Here is a 14,480-nt window from a genome sequence, read left to right on the forward strand (position 1 = left end):
GAGAGAGATAATAGTATAATATTATCATTATATTAGTATTAGAAAATGCTTGAATGATATTATAAGGTTACCTGGTCTGTTTTAGTTAAAAATAGAAAATCGGTTTAACCGGGTTTACGGTTTACTGGTGCAGCTTAGCACCCAATTCGGTTTTCAAGGAAAACCATACAAAACATGTGTTTTCTTGATCTTCTTCCTTAGGAATCATGCTTAACTTGACTTGAGGGACAAGAAACATTAATTTTCAGCAAGTCTAAGGTGAGATATCTCTTCCTAACGTGCTGAGGGAGATTTGGTCAGTTGAGAGTTAGTGGATTTAAAGTTGTTCTTGATGTGTTTTAGGAGGAAAAAGTGCTTAAGGATCACCTGAAAGTCTAACCGAATTTGGAGCAGCAAATCAAGGTAGGGTGTGACGAATTTAATCTTGATTGATTGTGTTTGAGATGTGTGATTATGATATGGTTTGGTTATGCTTGAAATTGATTGCTTATATGAGTTATTCTTGATGAAAGTTTGTTGAAATTTTGATGAAATTTGATGATATTCAAGCTATGAATGTTGTTAACTACTTGAGATGTATTTATGTGTGGTTGTTTATAATTATTTTATCTGTTATTATTTGTGAATTGAATATGAATGATACTATTTGTTAATCCAAGCGTTTTAAAAAAAAAAGTACCTCGCAAATTAACTACGTTTTTAACAACGAATCAGGCTCATATAATAAATAATAGATAATAGATAGGTAGACAAGTTGGTAGCGCTCAGTTTCTAGTATGATCATGACGTACCAGAAATTGGGTCGTTACACCAAACCCATCAAGTCTACTTCTATGCTTGAAGTATGTCAAATAGGCTTGATCAACATTAACCCATAAGTCCCAATCTAGCTACTAATGGACTTAGTAGTAGACTAGTGTCAATGGGTATCAAATTGACCAACAAGGGTTCTCAAATCACCAATCCAGTTAGACCCAATGACTCAAAGTCACTCAATTCCCTTAGCGTAGGCCAAGAGTGTAGAAAACTACTCTATAACTAATGAAAATATTTTATCAAACACCTAGAGTACAATAAAGGTAAACATTATGAAATACAAGAATTAATAAAAGCTATAACTAACAAAAGCAAGAAATCAACAATAGCAAGTGAGGTAAACATCAAGAGACATAAAAATACAAAATTGCATTAAAAGGAAATTGAGATCCAACAATTGTTCATAAGCTAAAATAAACAAAATAAATAAACTAACAAGAGAAACTAAGAATATTATGGCAATAGAACAAGAAAATGTAAAGAGGATTAACAAGAACAAGAATTAAAATCTTAAATCTAAGATAATGGGACCTAAACTACCCTAAATTCTAGAGAGAAGAGAGAGTTTCTCTCTCCAGAATTCTAACCTAAAACATGGTAAAAACTAAACTATGACTACTTGGTTCATTCTCCTTCAATCCTTGGGTTCAATAGCATCAGAAATGAGTTGGATTTTGGTCTGGATGGCTCAGAAATCACCCCCAGCGTATTGCCTTTAAGTTGGTCACGTGCTGCTTCCCACGCGTACGCGTGGGCCACGTATACATGTCGCTTAACAGATTTCCTCCCACGTGTACGCATGGGCCACATATACGCATCGCACTGAACTCAGCAAATCCTCATTTCTTTATGAATTCTCCATTTTTATATGCTTTTTCTTCATTCCTTCAATCCAATCTTTGCCTTCTATACCTGAAATCACTTAACAAACATATCAAGGTATCGAATAGAATTAAAGTGAATTAAATTTATCAATTTTTGGGCCTAAAAAGAATGTTTTCACTCTTAAGCACAATTTAAGGAGAATTTACAAAATCATGCTATTTTAGTGAATAAATGTGGAAAAAGTTGATAAAATCCTCTAAATTCAACACAAGATAAACCTTAAAAATGGGGTTTATCAATATGCTATTTAGAATGTCTGCTTGACATATATGGTATAAATGTTCATAAGCATTACCTTTGGAGATTCGAAGCACTAGACTTTAGATATTAAGGCTGATGATAAACCACTATTTTATGGTTTATCTTGTACTCAATTGAGTGGTTTTTATCAACTCTTTACCTACTTATTCATACTATTTGCATGTTTTACATTTTCCTTCCTGGTTTTGTGCTATGATTGAAAACATGCTTCTTTGATCTTATATTTGCTTATTATTAATCCTCTCCTATTACCATTAGATGCCTTGATATGTGTGTTAAGTGTTTTCAGAGATTACAGGGCAGGAATGGCTTGGAGGATGGAAAGGAAGCATGCAAAAGTGGAAGGAATACAAGAAGTTGGAGAAATTGCTAAGCTGTCCAGCCTGACCTCTTCGCACTCAAACGGCTATAACTTTAGCTACAGAAGTCCAAACGACGCGGTTCCAGTTGCATTGGAAAGCTAACGTCTGGGGCTTCGATTTGATATATAATATGCCATAGCTGCCCTGAAGCTAGGCGACGCGAACGCGTGATCCACGCGGACGTGTCGCATCTGCGAACTTCAATCCGCGCGGCCGCGTGGACGACGCCTCCGCGTCACTTGTCCGCGACCTAAACGTACCAGAATACGCAGGGGGCGATTTTTGGGCTATTTTTGACCCAGTTTTCGGCCCGGAAAACACAGATTAGAGGCTATAAAGTGGGGGAATGCATCCATTCAGAGGGAGCTCGCATTTTTACTACTTTCCATAATTTAGATTTAGTTTGAGAGAGGTTCTCTCCTCTCTCTCTTAGGATTAGGATTTAGGACTTCTCTTAGTTTTTAAGAGTGACTCTCGATCCAGGTTTTATGTTTCTTGTTTTAGGCTTCCCTTTTCACTTTTATTTATTTATTCCAGCACTTGAGTTGATTATTTACTTTTATAATTTAATTTATGAATTATTCCATGTTACAGATTTTTATTTGAATTAATGATATTTGAGGTATTTCAGTTATTGATTTCTTTCTCTTTAATTTGTGTTACCATTGTTTCCAATATGAAGATATTCTATTCCAGCAATTTACTTTTTCCCTTTTTGGTCTTGGTTAAGAAATCAGTAACTCAACATTATCAAACTCAACATAACTGATAATCGCTATCTTGCTAATTGAACTGAACTTCAATAATCCCAACTTTTTCTTAGGAAATAAATAGGATTCGAAGGTCAAACTAGTTAGTCCCTTGACTTTTCTTTGCTTTAGTAAAGGTTAACTAAGTGGAATTTAGATTTAACTTTCATTATTGTTGAGAGGGATAACTAAGTTGGACTTCCAATTTCTCGTACCTTGCCAGAAGTTTGCTTTACAGTATTTATTTATTTTAATTGCCATCTACTTTACTTGTCATTTAAATCACTTGCTTCTCACCTTCTAAACCCCGATTACAACCTTTATAGCCAATAATAAGAACATACTTCCTTGCAGTTCCTTGAGAAGACGACCCGAGGTTTGAATACTCGGTTAACAATTTTTAAAGGGGTTTGTTACTTGTGACACCCAAAAATGTTTGTAAGAAAGGTTGATTGCTTGGTTTAGTAACTATACTTACAACGAGAGTTTGCTATAACCTCTAAACCATAAATCTTCAGTTCTTCAGCTGATCACTTTAATATCAATTGTTCGGTGTGGACAAGACCCAAATGGCGTCTCGTGAGCGCGAGTAAGGTAATACAGTTAATTCTCTGACTGTTGCTGTGTAAGCTTCTGCTGAAGGAATGGAGCGAACAAACTTGGAACGGTGATGAAGGCAATAATGGACCTGGTGATGAATGAAACCAAGGGATTAGAACTTGTGTAGCTGGAGTAAAGGTCAATAGTGCTAGTTAGAGAGATAAAGAGACTCTAGGAGTATTCTGACAGAGTAGATGAGTGATTAAGTCCTTAATGGTTTAGAATCAGAGTGGCGCTGCGGAAGCACAATGATTTTTAGTGACTCTAGAGTTGTAATGGTGGGAGGAAGAAGTCTAGGGGTATGAGAATGATTCAAGGATTAACATAAGATCAAGGAATCGAGAGTGAGAATGTGTGGCTTCGGTTATAACAGATTGACTCAGGATAAGAGATTGAGGAATTGTTTAGTGATTGAGACACCTGAGAAAGAATTGAGATTACTTTCATTTAGAGAGAACCCTTGAAGGGTAAGAAAGTTTGTACTCATTAAGAGAGTTAGATGAAGCTAAAAGTGAGACAAACAGGTTTAGCTTAGGCTTGAATTGGGAATAGGATATTACATTTATGTCAGAGAATGGCTAAATGAATAGAGGTCGGTCGAATATGAGAGAGCATATATAAAGATTTGAGAGCGAATTTTCGAGGACGAAAATTTTTGGTAGGGGTAGGATGTAAAACCCATGAAATTAGTGAATAATTAGCTAATAAATTAATTATAAAAAAATTAAAAAATTAAATTTTATAGTTTAATGAAGTAAAAATAATTAAAATATAAATTTTGACACTAATTTTAAAGCTTTTGGCCCAAAATTGGGCTAACGAGCAGGAACCGATTGGACTGGTCCCATATTGGACCCAAGGCCCAAGTATATAAGGCAAGGCTTAGCTCAAATTTCGCCCAACAAACAGAAAAACACGCTAAAGGGAGGGGGAAACCATCGAACCCTAGCCCCAAATTCAATTCAAATTTCAAATCCTTGTAACTTTCAATCCGGAACTCCGATTGACGAGCCGTCAGCGGCCACGCGTTCATCTTAGAATTCTCTTCAAAACTCACTCAACAATTTGGTAAAGAACTTGATTTTTTGTGCCCAGTCCTTCCCCTTTTAGTTTCGTGATTTTGAGGTTTTCATTTATGGAAAATTATGTGATTTTGGTGTTTAGTATCAAATTAGCTTTATGGGCTTGCTGTGTATTGCCCCAAATCTCTGTTGGTAAAGTGAGAAATCTTTAACTGTTGTAAATCATTAATGATTTTGAACTCTAGTTTTATTTTGGTGGTATTTATGTGGAATTATAGTGAGATATATGTTTTGGAGACAAATTCGGTGAAATCGGTGACTAGAAAGCAAGCCATGGAGGTTAGATTTTTGTTCGGTGAGGATTTGGGGATTTGGACACTTAAGAAATGGAGATCATTGAGGTGCTTTGACATTAGGGAGGAATCGGCCAAGATATAGTTTTGGTTTCTCGTAGATAATATATAATATTTTGTGAATACATATCTTGTGATTTTTAGATACAGATCGAGAGGTACCTCGCTAGGTGTCTGGATTTACTCTGCAAGCGAAGTTGGGGTACTGTTTTTGATATTTTGCTATTTGTATATAAGTCTAGACAAATTCTCCGTGTATATTTTATATTTTTGAATCTGACCCTCTTAGAGGCTCGTGGGTGGAGAACTAAGTGTATGTTTATGTATTTTGGGTTTACTGGGCTATATATATATGTATATTTACGTAAATATTTTCTGGTCGGCCTTAGCTTCGTAAGTCGAGCCAGCAGTTTGATATTATGTATCTTTTGACCCTCTACTCTCATTATTCTTTTTTGTCGTTACTTTTTTTCGTACGCATGTTTCCATACGTGAGCGTTGCAGTTTTGTCTTTTCGCGTCTTTGCTTAAACTTTCGTTCAAGGCTCCCCGAATAATAAACTCTTTTAATATTATATTATGTATATATCTTTTATTTTAGAGGTCGTACTACCTCACCACCTCTGATTTATGACTTAAGCGTAAAACTCTGTGTGGTAGGGTATTACACAAACCCCCGTCAGGCTGGCAACCTGGAGAAGCCAAGGGATGCTCCAAGAGAGATGGCATCGGGGAGGCCATTTAAACTTTACCCTGAATAATAGGAAAATTTACGAATTATACCTCCTGACCTCCCCGATCATGAAAGTCTTCTAGCAGATTACGGATAGGGGTATTCTGCCCAAACTGAGGGAATTGAAAGACTGAACCATAGGAAATAAGAATATATATTGTGACTTCCACAAGGGTTTTAGACACAAGACGCAGGATTGCTTCGACCTGAAGGATTCACTAAAACAAGCTACCGGAGAAGGAAAATTGAATGAGTTTTTGTGGTTCATCTGGGAACCAAGAAGAAAAGAAAGGAAGCATTCCAAAGAAGATCATGGTCAGGCTGTCAAGCCAAAGTAAGACCTCTGGAGAACCCAGACACGACTCCAACAGTAGTAGTGAATGTGGTGTTAATAGGTCGAAACTTTAGAAGTCTTAATTTGAAAATTTATAGGTGAGAATTGAATTCAGCGAATTTTTTTGAGTGGGAAAATGTAATTTTCTATGAAAAATTACTTAAAAATGCGTACCAATAAATTAGCTGGTAGTACCAGCTTAAATCTGTCTGGTACTATGTGAGAGTGATAAAAACTGTTGAAAAATTAAGGAAAATAATTAAAGTTGAAAATTGGGCACTAATTCTAAAGGTTTAGCCCAAAGTTGGGCTAAACGGCGAAAATTACTAACGGATTGGATCGGGCCCAAGTTAGACCCAAGCCCAAAATGTATAAGTGAGTTAATGAACCCATTTCAGCTCATAACAAAAATAAAACACAAAGTGTCCAGCTGAGAATTGAGAGAGTGAAGAAGAAGAAGTTACTATTCATCATCTTCTTCTTTCTTTCTTAACTTGAGCTACGATGCTCCAATTTGCGTCCCGTTTGTGGCCACGCGAAGCTCTTGCCGAGCCCGTCAGTTTTAACTAAGTTTTGTTGGTAAGATTTTAAATTTCACACTCCATTCTTCAGCCCTAAGAATTTCAAAAATTTAGGTTTGATTTTTGAGTGAATTTTTGTGATTTGGTTGTTTAGGTGCAAACCATTAGTGCGAAATCATTAGGTTTTATCTCCAATTTATATGATTAAGGTAACTTTTCCAAAAACCTTTGTGGTTTATTTTATTGTGAATTCTAGGTATTAATTGTGGTGAAATTAGTATGTATAGTTTGAATGTAGTGAATTGTGGAGTTGATTGTGACTTTTGGAAGTGGTGTCGATGGTTAAAGCTTTGCGGAGGCTTGTTTTGAGTGTCTTGGTGAAATTGTGCATATTGAAAATCAGTCAAGGTATGGTTTCAGTTTTCTTTGTGTAATGTGTAATGTTTCGTGAAATTTAGGCTAGTTGATCTTAGGAAAAGATTGAATTGAATAAATGGTTGATTGGATTATGTATGTGATATGTAAATTGTGATGAGGTTATATGAGTTGCATGTGGTTGGATTCAAGGATAATAATTGTGATATGATGATTGTGATATTATGATTGCAATGTGTTGTTGTATATTAATGAACAATGATAAAAATGGTGGATTTAAAGAATAATTGTTGAGGATTTAGAAATTGTTATGAATTGCTTGAGTGGTGATTGAATGTTTTAGATGGATGTAGAAGTTTAGATATGGTTGGATAATGTTTAATATGGATCTTTTGGTTGTTTTGGTTGTGTTGGATTTGGTTTTGGTTTTGGAAGTTTTGAGAAATTAGAGAACCTTGCTAGTTTTGTAAAACTTGATTTTGACGAACTTTAGTGAGGCATAACTTGGCTTCCAAGCCTTTGTTTTGGATGAAATTTAATTTTTATAAAATTTGCATCCGAGAGCTTTAAGTAATTCAAAGAACGGACGGAAAATGTTTTAAAACTAAGAAGTTATGCACGTTTAAAGTTCTGTGCAAAAATCTGAAATTCTAAAGCTTTTGAATTTTTCTAAGTCTGATATGGCTTGTGTACACGAGCATTGGCCACCCCAAAGTGCTCTCGCGTACGCGGGCACTACATGCGTACGCGGAAGCTCATTTTTAACCCTTGTGTACGAAACCCAAAGGCATGCGTACGCGATATTTCGCTTCTGTTTTCCAACATTCGCATATGCGAACATAGCTCGCGTACATGACTGCTCATTTTGCTGCCTTGCTTACGCGGTACAGGGGCTTGTGTACGCGAGACCCCTATTTAACTAAAAAATCGTTTTTCTTCATTTTCAAAACTTTTCTAGCTTTCTAAACTTATTTAGTTACCGCTTCAGATTACTATCTAGTAATTAGATCCCAAGAATAATAGAGATAAGTTTGTAAATTAAATTGGTGAATTTCTATATGAATTTAGAAGACAGAGACTTAGTTTTCTAAAGTTGTAGGTGAACTGGTGAAGTTCTATATTGGTGATGACTTTGAGAACTTGAGAATTGATGACAGTTGATGATAAACTTGTGAAATCAAGGACTAATAGTGGTTATGACGAGTCCGGGACTCGGAGATGAATGAGGAAATTATTGAATACTAAAAGTGATCATTGAGTCGCTATGCGCCTGGCAAGGACAGTGGTTAATCTCATTTGTCGAAGTCGCAGCGCTGGCATAATGATAGTGGTTAATCCCACGTACGTTGAGATGTGAGGTTAGTGGTTGAGTATTGATACGTGAAAATTATTTATTTTTCACGTATTTACTACCGGCAAGTTTACCGGGTCGTATCAAGTAATAAAACTCACTTAGAGTGAGGTCGATCCCACGAAGATTAACAGATTGAGCAATCAATAGTAAATTGATTATTCTAGTTAGACAATCATTTTGGAGTGATGAGCAAACAACAAGACGTGTAAATGACATGAAGATAAAGGAAAGCAATAAATTGCAAGGAAAATAAATGACATGAATGTAAAGTACTGAAAAGTAAAATTGCAAGAAAGTAAAGAACATCAAAGTAAAGTGCAGGAGAAATAAAATGCTGGAAAGTAAAGTACAAGGAAGTAAAAATTGTAAGAAAGTAAATGACGAAAAGTAAAGATGAAAAGCATAAGGGATTAGAGATGTTGATTCCTCATGAATTAATGGGTCTCACTCCTTCTCAATCATGTAAGGTAGATCCATGGCGGATTATGAGTAATTAAACCCCAATCTCTTGGTGATTTAATTTCTCTTCGCATAATCAATTGCCAATCTCTTGATCTAATTACTTATGAGAAGAGGTGAAGTTTAATTTCTAATCCAAAGGCCACACAACTCTCAAGATCTCAATTCAAAGTGGTTACATCTCACACACCAACTAAGAATGTATTGATCAAGAGAATTATGAGAGAAGAGTCTCAAACTGAATTCCATGATCCCTCTCTCGAGGCTCACATGCAATTCAAGTAGATCCAATCCCCCTCTTGGTAGTAATTGGATTTGTGAAGTACAAAGACTCTTTCTTAGAAAAACAAACATTATTTCTAATCTCATACTACATAAATCCAAAGACCCCAATATTACAGTGGTTATATGTCATGTACCAACTCTAAATCAAGAATCAATTTCATTATGCCAAGAGAATTCAAACTGAATCCTATGTTCCCTCTCTCAAGGTTCACCATAGGATTCTAATAGATCCAAGGATCTTTGAAGAATAAAACTCTCTTGCAAGGATTCTAATAGATACCCAAGTATGAAGATAGAGTGAAGAAGAGAAGAAGAGATAAACATAAATTCAATCAAAATTGAAACAGAGCTCCTTTCCCAAATGCAGAGGAATTAAGTGGTCATTGCTCTCAAATGAAAGCTAAATTGCATGAAATTAAAGTGCATGTAAGTAAAGAGTGAGAATTCAAAACAGAAATTGAAAATTCAAGAATTTGTAAATGAAAATTACAAAGTAAACTAAACTACTACTAAGGAAGAAGAGAAGAGGAAGGAAAGAAGAGAGTATGAGGGGAGAGGTCCGAAGACCCACTCCCAATGGAGTGTGCCAATGAAGTGTGTGTGTGTGTGTATTCTCCCAACAATTCCCCCTCCTTCCAGCCTTTTCAATTTTATGAAACTATAGCCTTTATATAGGCTATCCTAAATTACAAATTTAAATGAAATTAAAAGCAAATTACAATCAAAATGAAAATTAACTATTCTAGATCATTCTTGTGGCCTTGATTGGTTGAGATTTATGGGCTTTGCTTCTTGTTGGATTAGCTAGCTCATGAGTGGAGTTGCTGGCCTTTAAGGAAAACAGAGGAAGCAGAGCTTGTTCACATCAATTCTGGCCCAGTGAACAGGCGTTACTGGCAAACACGCCAGTGTTATTGCACATTGGCAACGTGCTCGTGGGTTTCCTGGGCTGGGGGCTTGGTGATGGGCGTTGCTAGCCCAAGTTATTGCCAAAAACGTGAATCTCTTCTTCTTGGACTCAACTTTTGATGCTTAAAGTTGCCTATGATTTGAGCTTCAATCTTTTGCTTTAATATAGACTATTATACATGGTTCGAAAGCTTTAAATGTCAGCTTTCCAACGCAACTAAAAGTAGCTCAATTGGATCTCTGTAGCTCAAGTTATGCTCCATTGAAGAGGGTAAGGTCAGCCTGCCAAAATAGCAGGCATTTTTTTGGTGAACACGCCTTTGTTATTCCAAGTGCCTTCAGATTCTGAAGCTCTAACTGAGGCCAGCTTTTGAAGCTTCAAACGAATGTCAACCCCATACTATGATATATGGTTGGAAAGCTCTGAATGTTCACTTTTCAATTCCGTTGAGAGTGCATCATTTGAAGCTCTACAACTCAAGATATACTCCATGGAAGAGGGCAAGGTCAGGCTACCAGGGTTTCCGGCGTTATTGACAAACACGCCTTTGTTCTTCCAAGTTGCCAACGTGCAGGTTGCCTTCCAAGGCTGGAGTTCACCAGCGTGTTTGGTATACATGCCTTCCTTCCCTCAAGTTGGCAACGTGCATCACCTTCCAAGGCTGCCAAGTTCACCAGCGTGTTTGGCAAACACGCCTTCCTTCCCCAAGTTGCCAACGTGTTCAGTTTCTGAGGCTCCAAATGAAGCCAGCTTTTGAAGCTTCAAATGAATGTCAAACTCATACTATGATATATGGTTGGAAATCTCTAGATGTCTACTTTCCAATGCCGTTTATAGTGCATCATTTAAAGCTCTACAACTCAAGATATACTCCATGGAAGGTGAAGAGGTCAACTGGCCTTACTACAGGTTGATACCATGTTCATCTATGCACATTCGGGGCAAGTTTTTTCCCTCAAATTTGGTGTCCACTATGTAGTGACATATATTCTTGAAAAGCTCTTGATTCCTACTTTCCAATGCCACTAGAATCACCTCATTTGGAATTTTGTAACTCAATTTATTCTTGTTTGAAGAAGGCAAGGTCAGGCTGCCAAGAAGCCCAAAAAGTGGCGTTGCTAAGTTTGGTTCCTAAGTTGGCAACGTATGTGTTGACTCCCCTGGGCTGGAATGTTGTAAAGGGGCATTGCCAACTTGGTTTCCAAGTTGCCAACGTGCTTCCCATCCTTCCTCTTTGCTGCAGGGCTTCCTTGCTTCGTCATTGGCCTTCATTGACCAAACAAAATGCATCAAAGTATTGCTATAATCACAAGATAATGCATCATTCATAGCATCAAACAATTCTTCGCATAAATCTCATGAAAATGCACAAAATTAATCATGTTTGATTGAATCAAGACAAGCATGAATTTCTCATCCAATCACTTACTTATTGCCTAAGAAAATGCATTAAACCAACCTAAAGCATACAAAAAATGGCTAGTAAAACTAGCCAAGATGTCCTGGCATCAAGTATCCCGCTCGCATCCTTTTGGAATCACAAGAGCGTATCGGGCACTATATCCCTTGGACAGTGTGCCGAGCACTATATCCCTGGGGGATTCCAATTTATATTTGTGACCAAAAGCCGACATTCCCATGGAAATGTGTTGGGTTGGCAGTTGAACTGACAATGTGATATCGCAAGCAATAGGACAGGCATTCATCATGTACATTTTCTATGTGATTGCTTACTTTGTTTACTTGCATTTCAATGCCTAAATGTATAACATGCTTACTTGCTCTCTGAATTACATGCTATACATGTCAACTACCTGTGTTTTACTTGTTTGCATATAGTTGTGTTTTCAACTGTGATTGAGGAGGCTCGGTAGGCAGTGGCGATGAAATCGCATGGAGGTTAGGCTGGTGAAGGCTGTGGGATAGCGGTGTTAATATTATCTTAGAAATCTCCTAAGATAGATGACCTGTTTAAGGATTTTATTAAATTGTTTTATAAGTTTGAATCTTATGCTTAATGTGAAGTTCTAAGATTGCCATTGGAGTCCTAAAACCTTATATCTTACATACTGGGCACTATTACCATATTGAGAACCTCCGGTTCTCATACCATATGTTGTTATTTTTCAGATGCAGGTCGCAACCCACATCGGTGAGTTTCGAGGCAGTGACAAAGTGGAGAATCGTTTATCATCTTTTGTATTTTAGATATTTCGTTGTAGTTATCTCTCTCTTTTGTATTTTATACTTTGTTGCCTTAGACGCTTGATTTGAGAGACAGGTTCTATATGCTGTTTTAACTCAAAAACTCTATTATGTCTGTATTAACTAGTCAGCATAAACTCCGTAAGTTACGACTAGTGTTCTTTTGACTATCATACTTATATATATATGATACTTCAAAGTTTTAACTATAAAACTTTAGTTTATAGAACAGATTTGTAGTAAAAATCGAAAAATTAATACTTTACAAGTGGTATCAGAGCCTGCCCAAGGGGAAGGTATCTGATAACATTTATAAAGTATTAATTTTTCGATTTTTACTACAAATCTGTTCTATAAACTAAAGTTTTATAGTTAAAACTTTGAAGTAGTAGTGAGAACTGTTAATACGTTGGTCAACCCAGATCGTAGTCCTGGTTGAAAGTCCTAACTAAGGCAGTAAATGTAACAACCCCGATTTTCGAGTACGCGAGATCGTTTCTGAATACACGGATTTCTCCGAAAGATCAGTAAAGGGAATACCTCTTCTGTATCATCAAGCATCTCAATCCTCATTGTCATTATATTATCTTTAACTCAGGACCTTAGTTGAGACAAGCTCGATAACGCGGTCACAAAGAACCTAGTTTTTGAACCGTATCGGTTAGGGGTTTTGATTCAGTTTTTCGTAAATAGTCTCAGTTTGACAAACCAGACTCGATTTATAAGAGGAGAGAGATAATAGTATAATATTATCATTATATTAGTATTAGAAAATGCTTGAATGATATTATAAGGTTACCCACATTTATTCTCAGGTAACTAAAATTTTGAGGGCAAAATTTTCTTTTAGGAGGGTAGAATGTAACAACCCCGGTTTTCGAGTACGCGAGATCTATTCTGAAAGTACGAATTTCTCCGGAAGATCAGTAAGGGGAAAACCTTTGATATATCGTCAAGTATCTTAATCCTCATTTTCATTATGTTATCTTTAAGTTAGAACCTTTCCCGAGGCAAGCTCGATGATGCAGTCGCGAAGAACCTAGTTTTTGAACCGTATCGGTTAGGAGTTTTAATTCGGTTTTTCGTAAATAATCTCAGTTTGACAAACCGGACTCGATTTATGAGAGGAGAGAGATAATAGGATGATATTATCATTATATGAGTATTAGAAGCCTCTTGAATGATATTATAAGGTTACCTGATCAGTTTTAGTTAAAAACAGAAAACCGGTTTAACCGGGTTCACAATTTACTGGTGCAGCTTAGCACCAGCACTCCCTGATGACTTTAGCAATGCTAAGGCCTCATTATACATGTTTTATTCTCATAATAAATATGTTACTAGTGTCATTTATGCTAGTAGCTCAGAAAATAATTTTTAGAAATGTTTTTGCAAGTGTTCCGATACATCTAGTTTTAGTAGTTATACACCTGAGATATTTTAATATTATTTTAATCCACCTCCAAGCCAACCAATCACAACTCACCCTACACCCCCAAAACCCCCAAGGCTGGCTCATTTTCACTTTGTGGCCGAAAATAGGTAGAGAGAAAAAGAGAGAAAAGTTCTTAGTTCCAAATCTTCAAAGCTTGATTTCTGCTGAACTAAAACTCAAATCAAAATTCCAATCCGACCAAAATGATCCTCTCTTCTTTCTCTACATGATCATATGACTTATCAAGGCTGGACGCAGAGAAAGGAACAAACAGAGCAGAATAAAGAGACAAAGCGAAGAGAGTAATATGATAAAGAGTAGAGGACCTATTGAGAGGTCATCTGTTGCATTAAGGCAACCTCAGAGATATCTATATGTTCATCTACTGCATTGTAGCAGTCAGAAAGATAATGGTGCAACCACTGAGAAACGCTTTCCTGCGGTACAGATCCATATTTTATTTCTGTAAGGCAGAGGGGTTATTTCCTGCTACAGAAGTACCGTGACCACCTGTTCCATTTCTGTAGTGGCAGAGGGGTTATTTCCTGTATACAGAAGGTGTGTCGGCATACAACCCTGCAGTATTTGATTCCGATTAGCAGATAGATATTAGAATACAGTAAAGTAGTAAACAGTAGTTAAAATAGATAGGGAAAACAGAAAACAGAACACAAACAGAACAGTGCAAGAAAATAAAGCATAGACATAGCACTCAAGCAAACAAACATAAAGAAATTGATCAAACACAAGTAGGAATGCAACAGAGAATAATGCACAGACAAGAATGATGCATGTCTAGTCCTAGTGCAGGTAATGAGCTCA

Source organism: Arachis ipaensis, chromosome B04 (genome assembly GCF_000816755.2).
Source record: "Arachis ipaensis cultivar K30076 chromosome B04, Araip1.1, whole genome shotgun sequence".
NCBI classification, from domain to species: domain Eukaryota; kingdom Viridiplantae; phylum Streptophyta; class Magnoliopsida; order Fabales; family Fabaceae; genus Arachis; species Arachis ipaensis.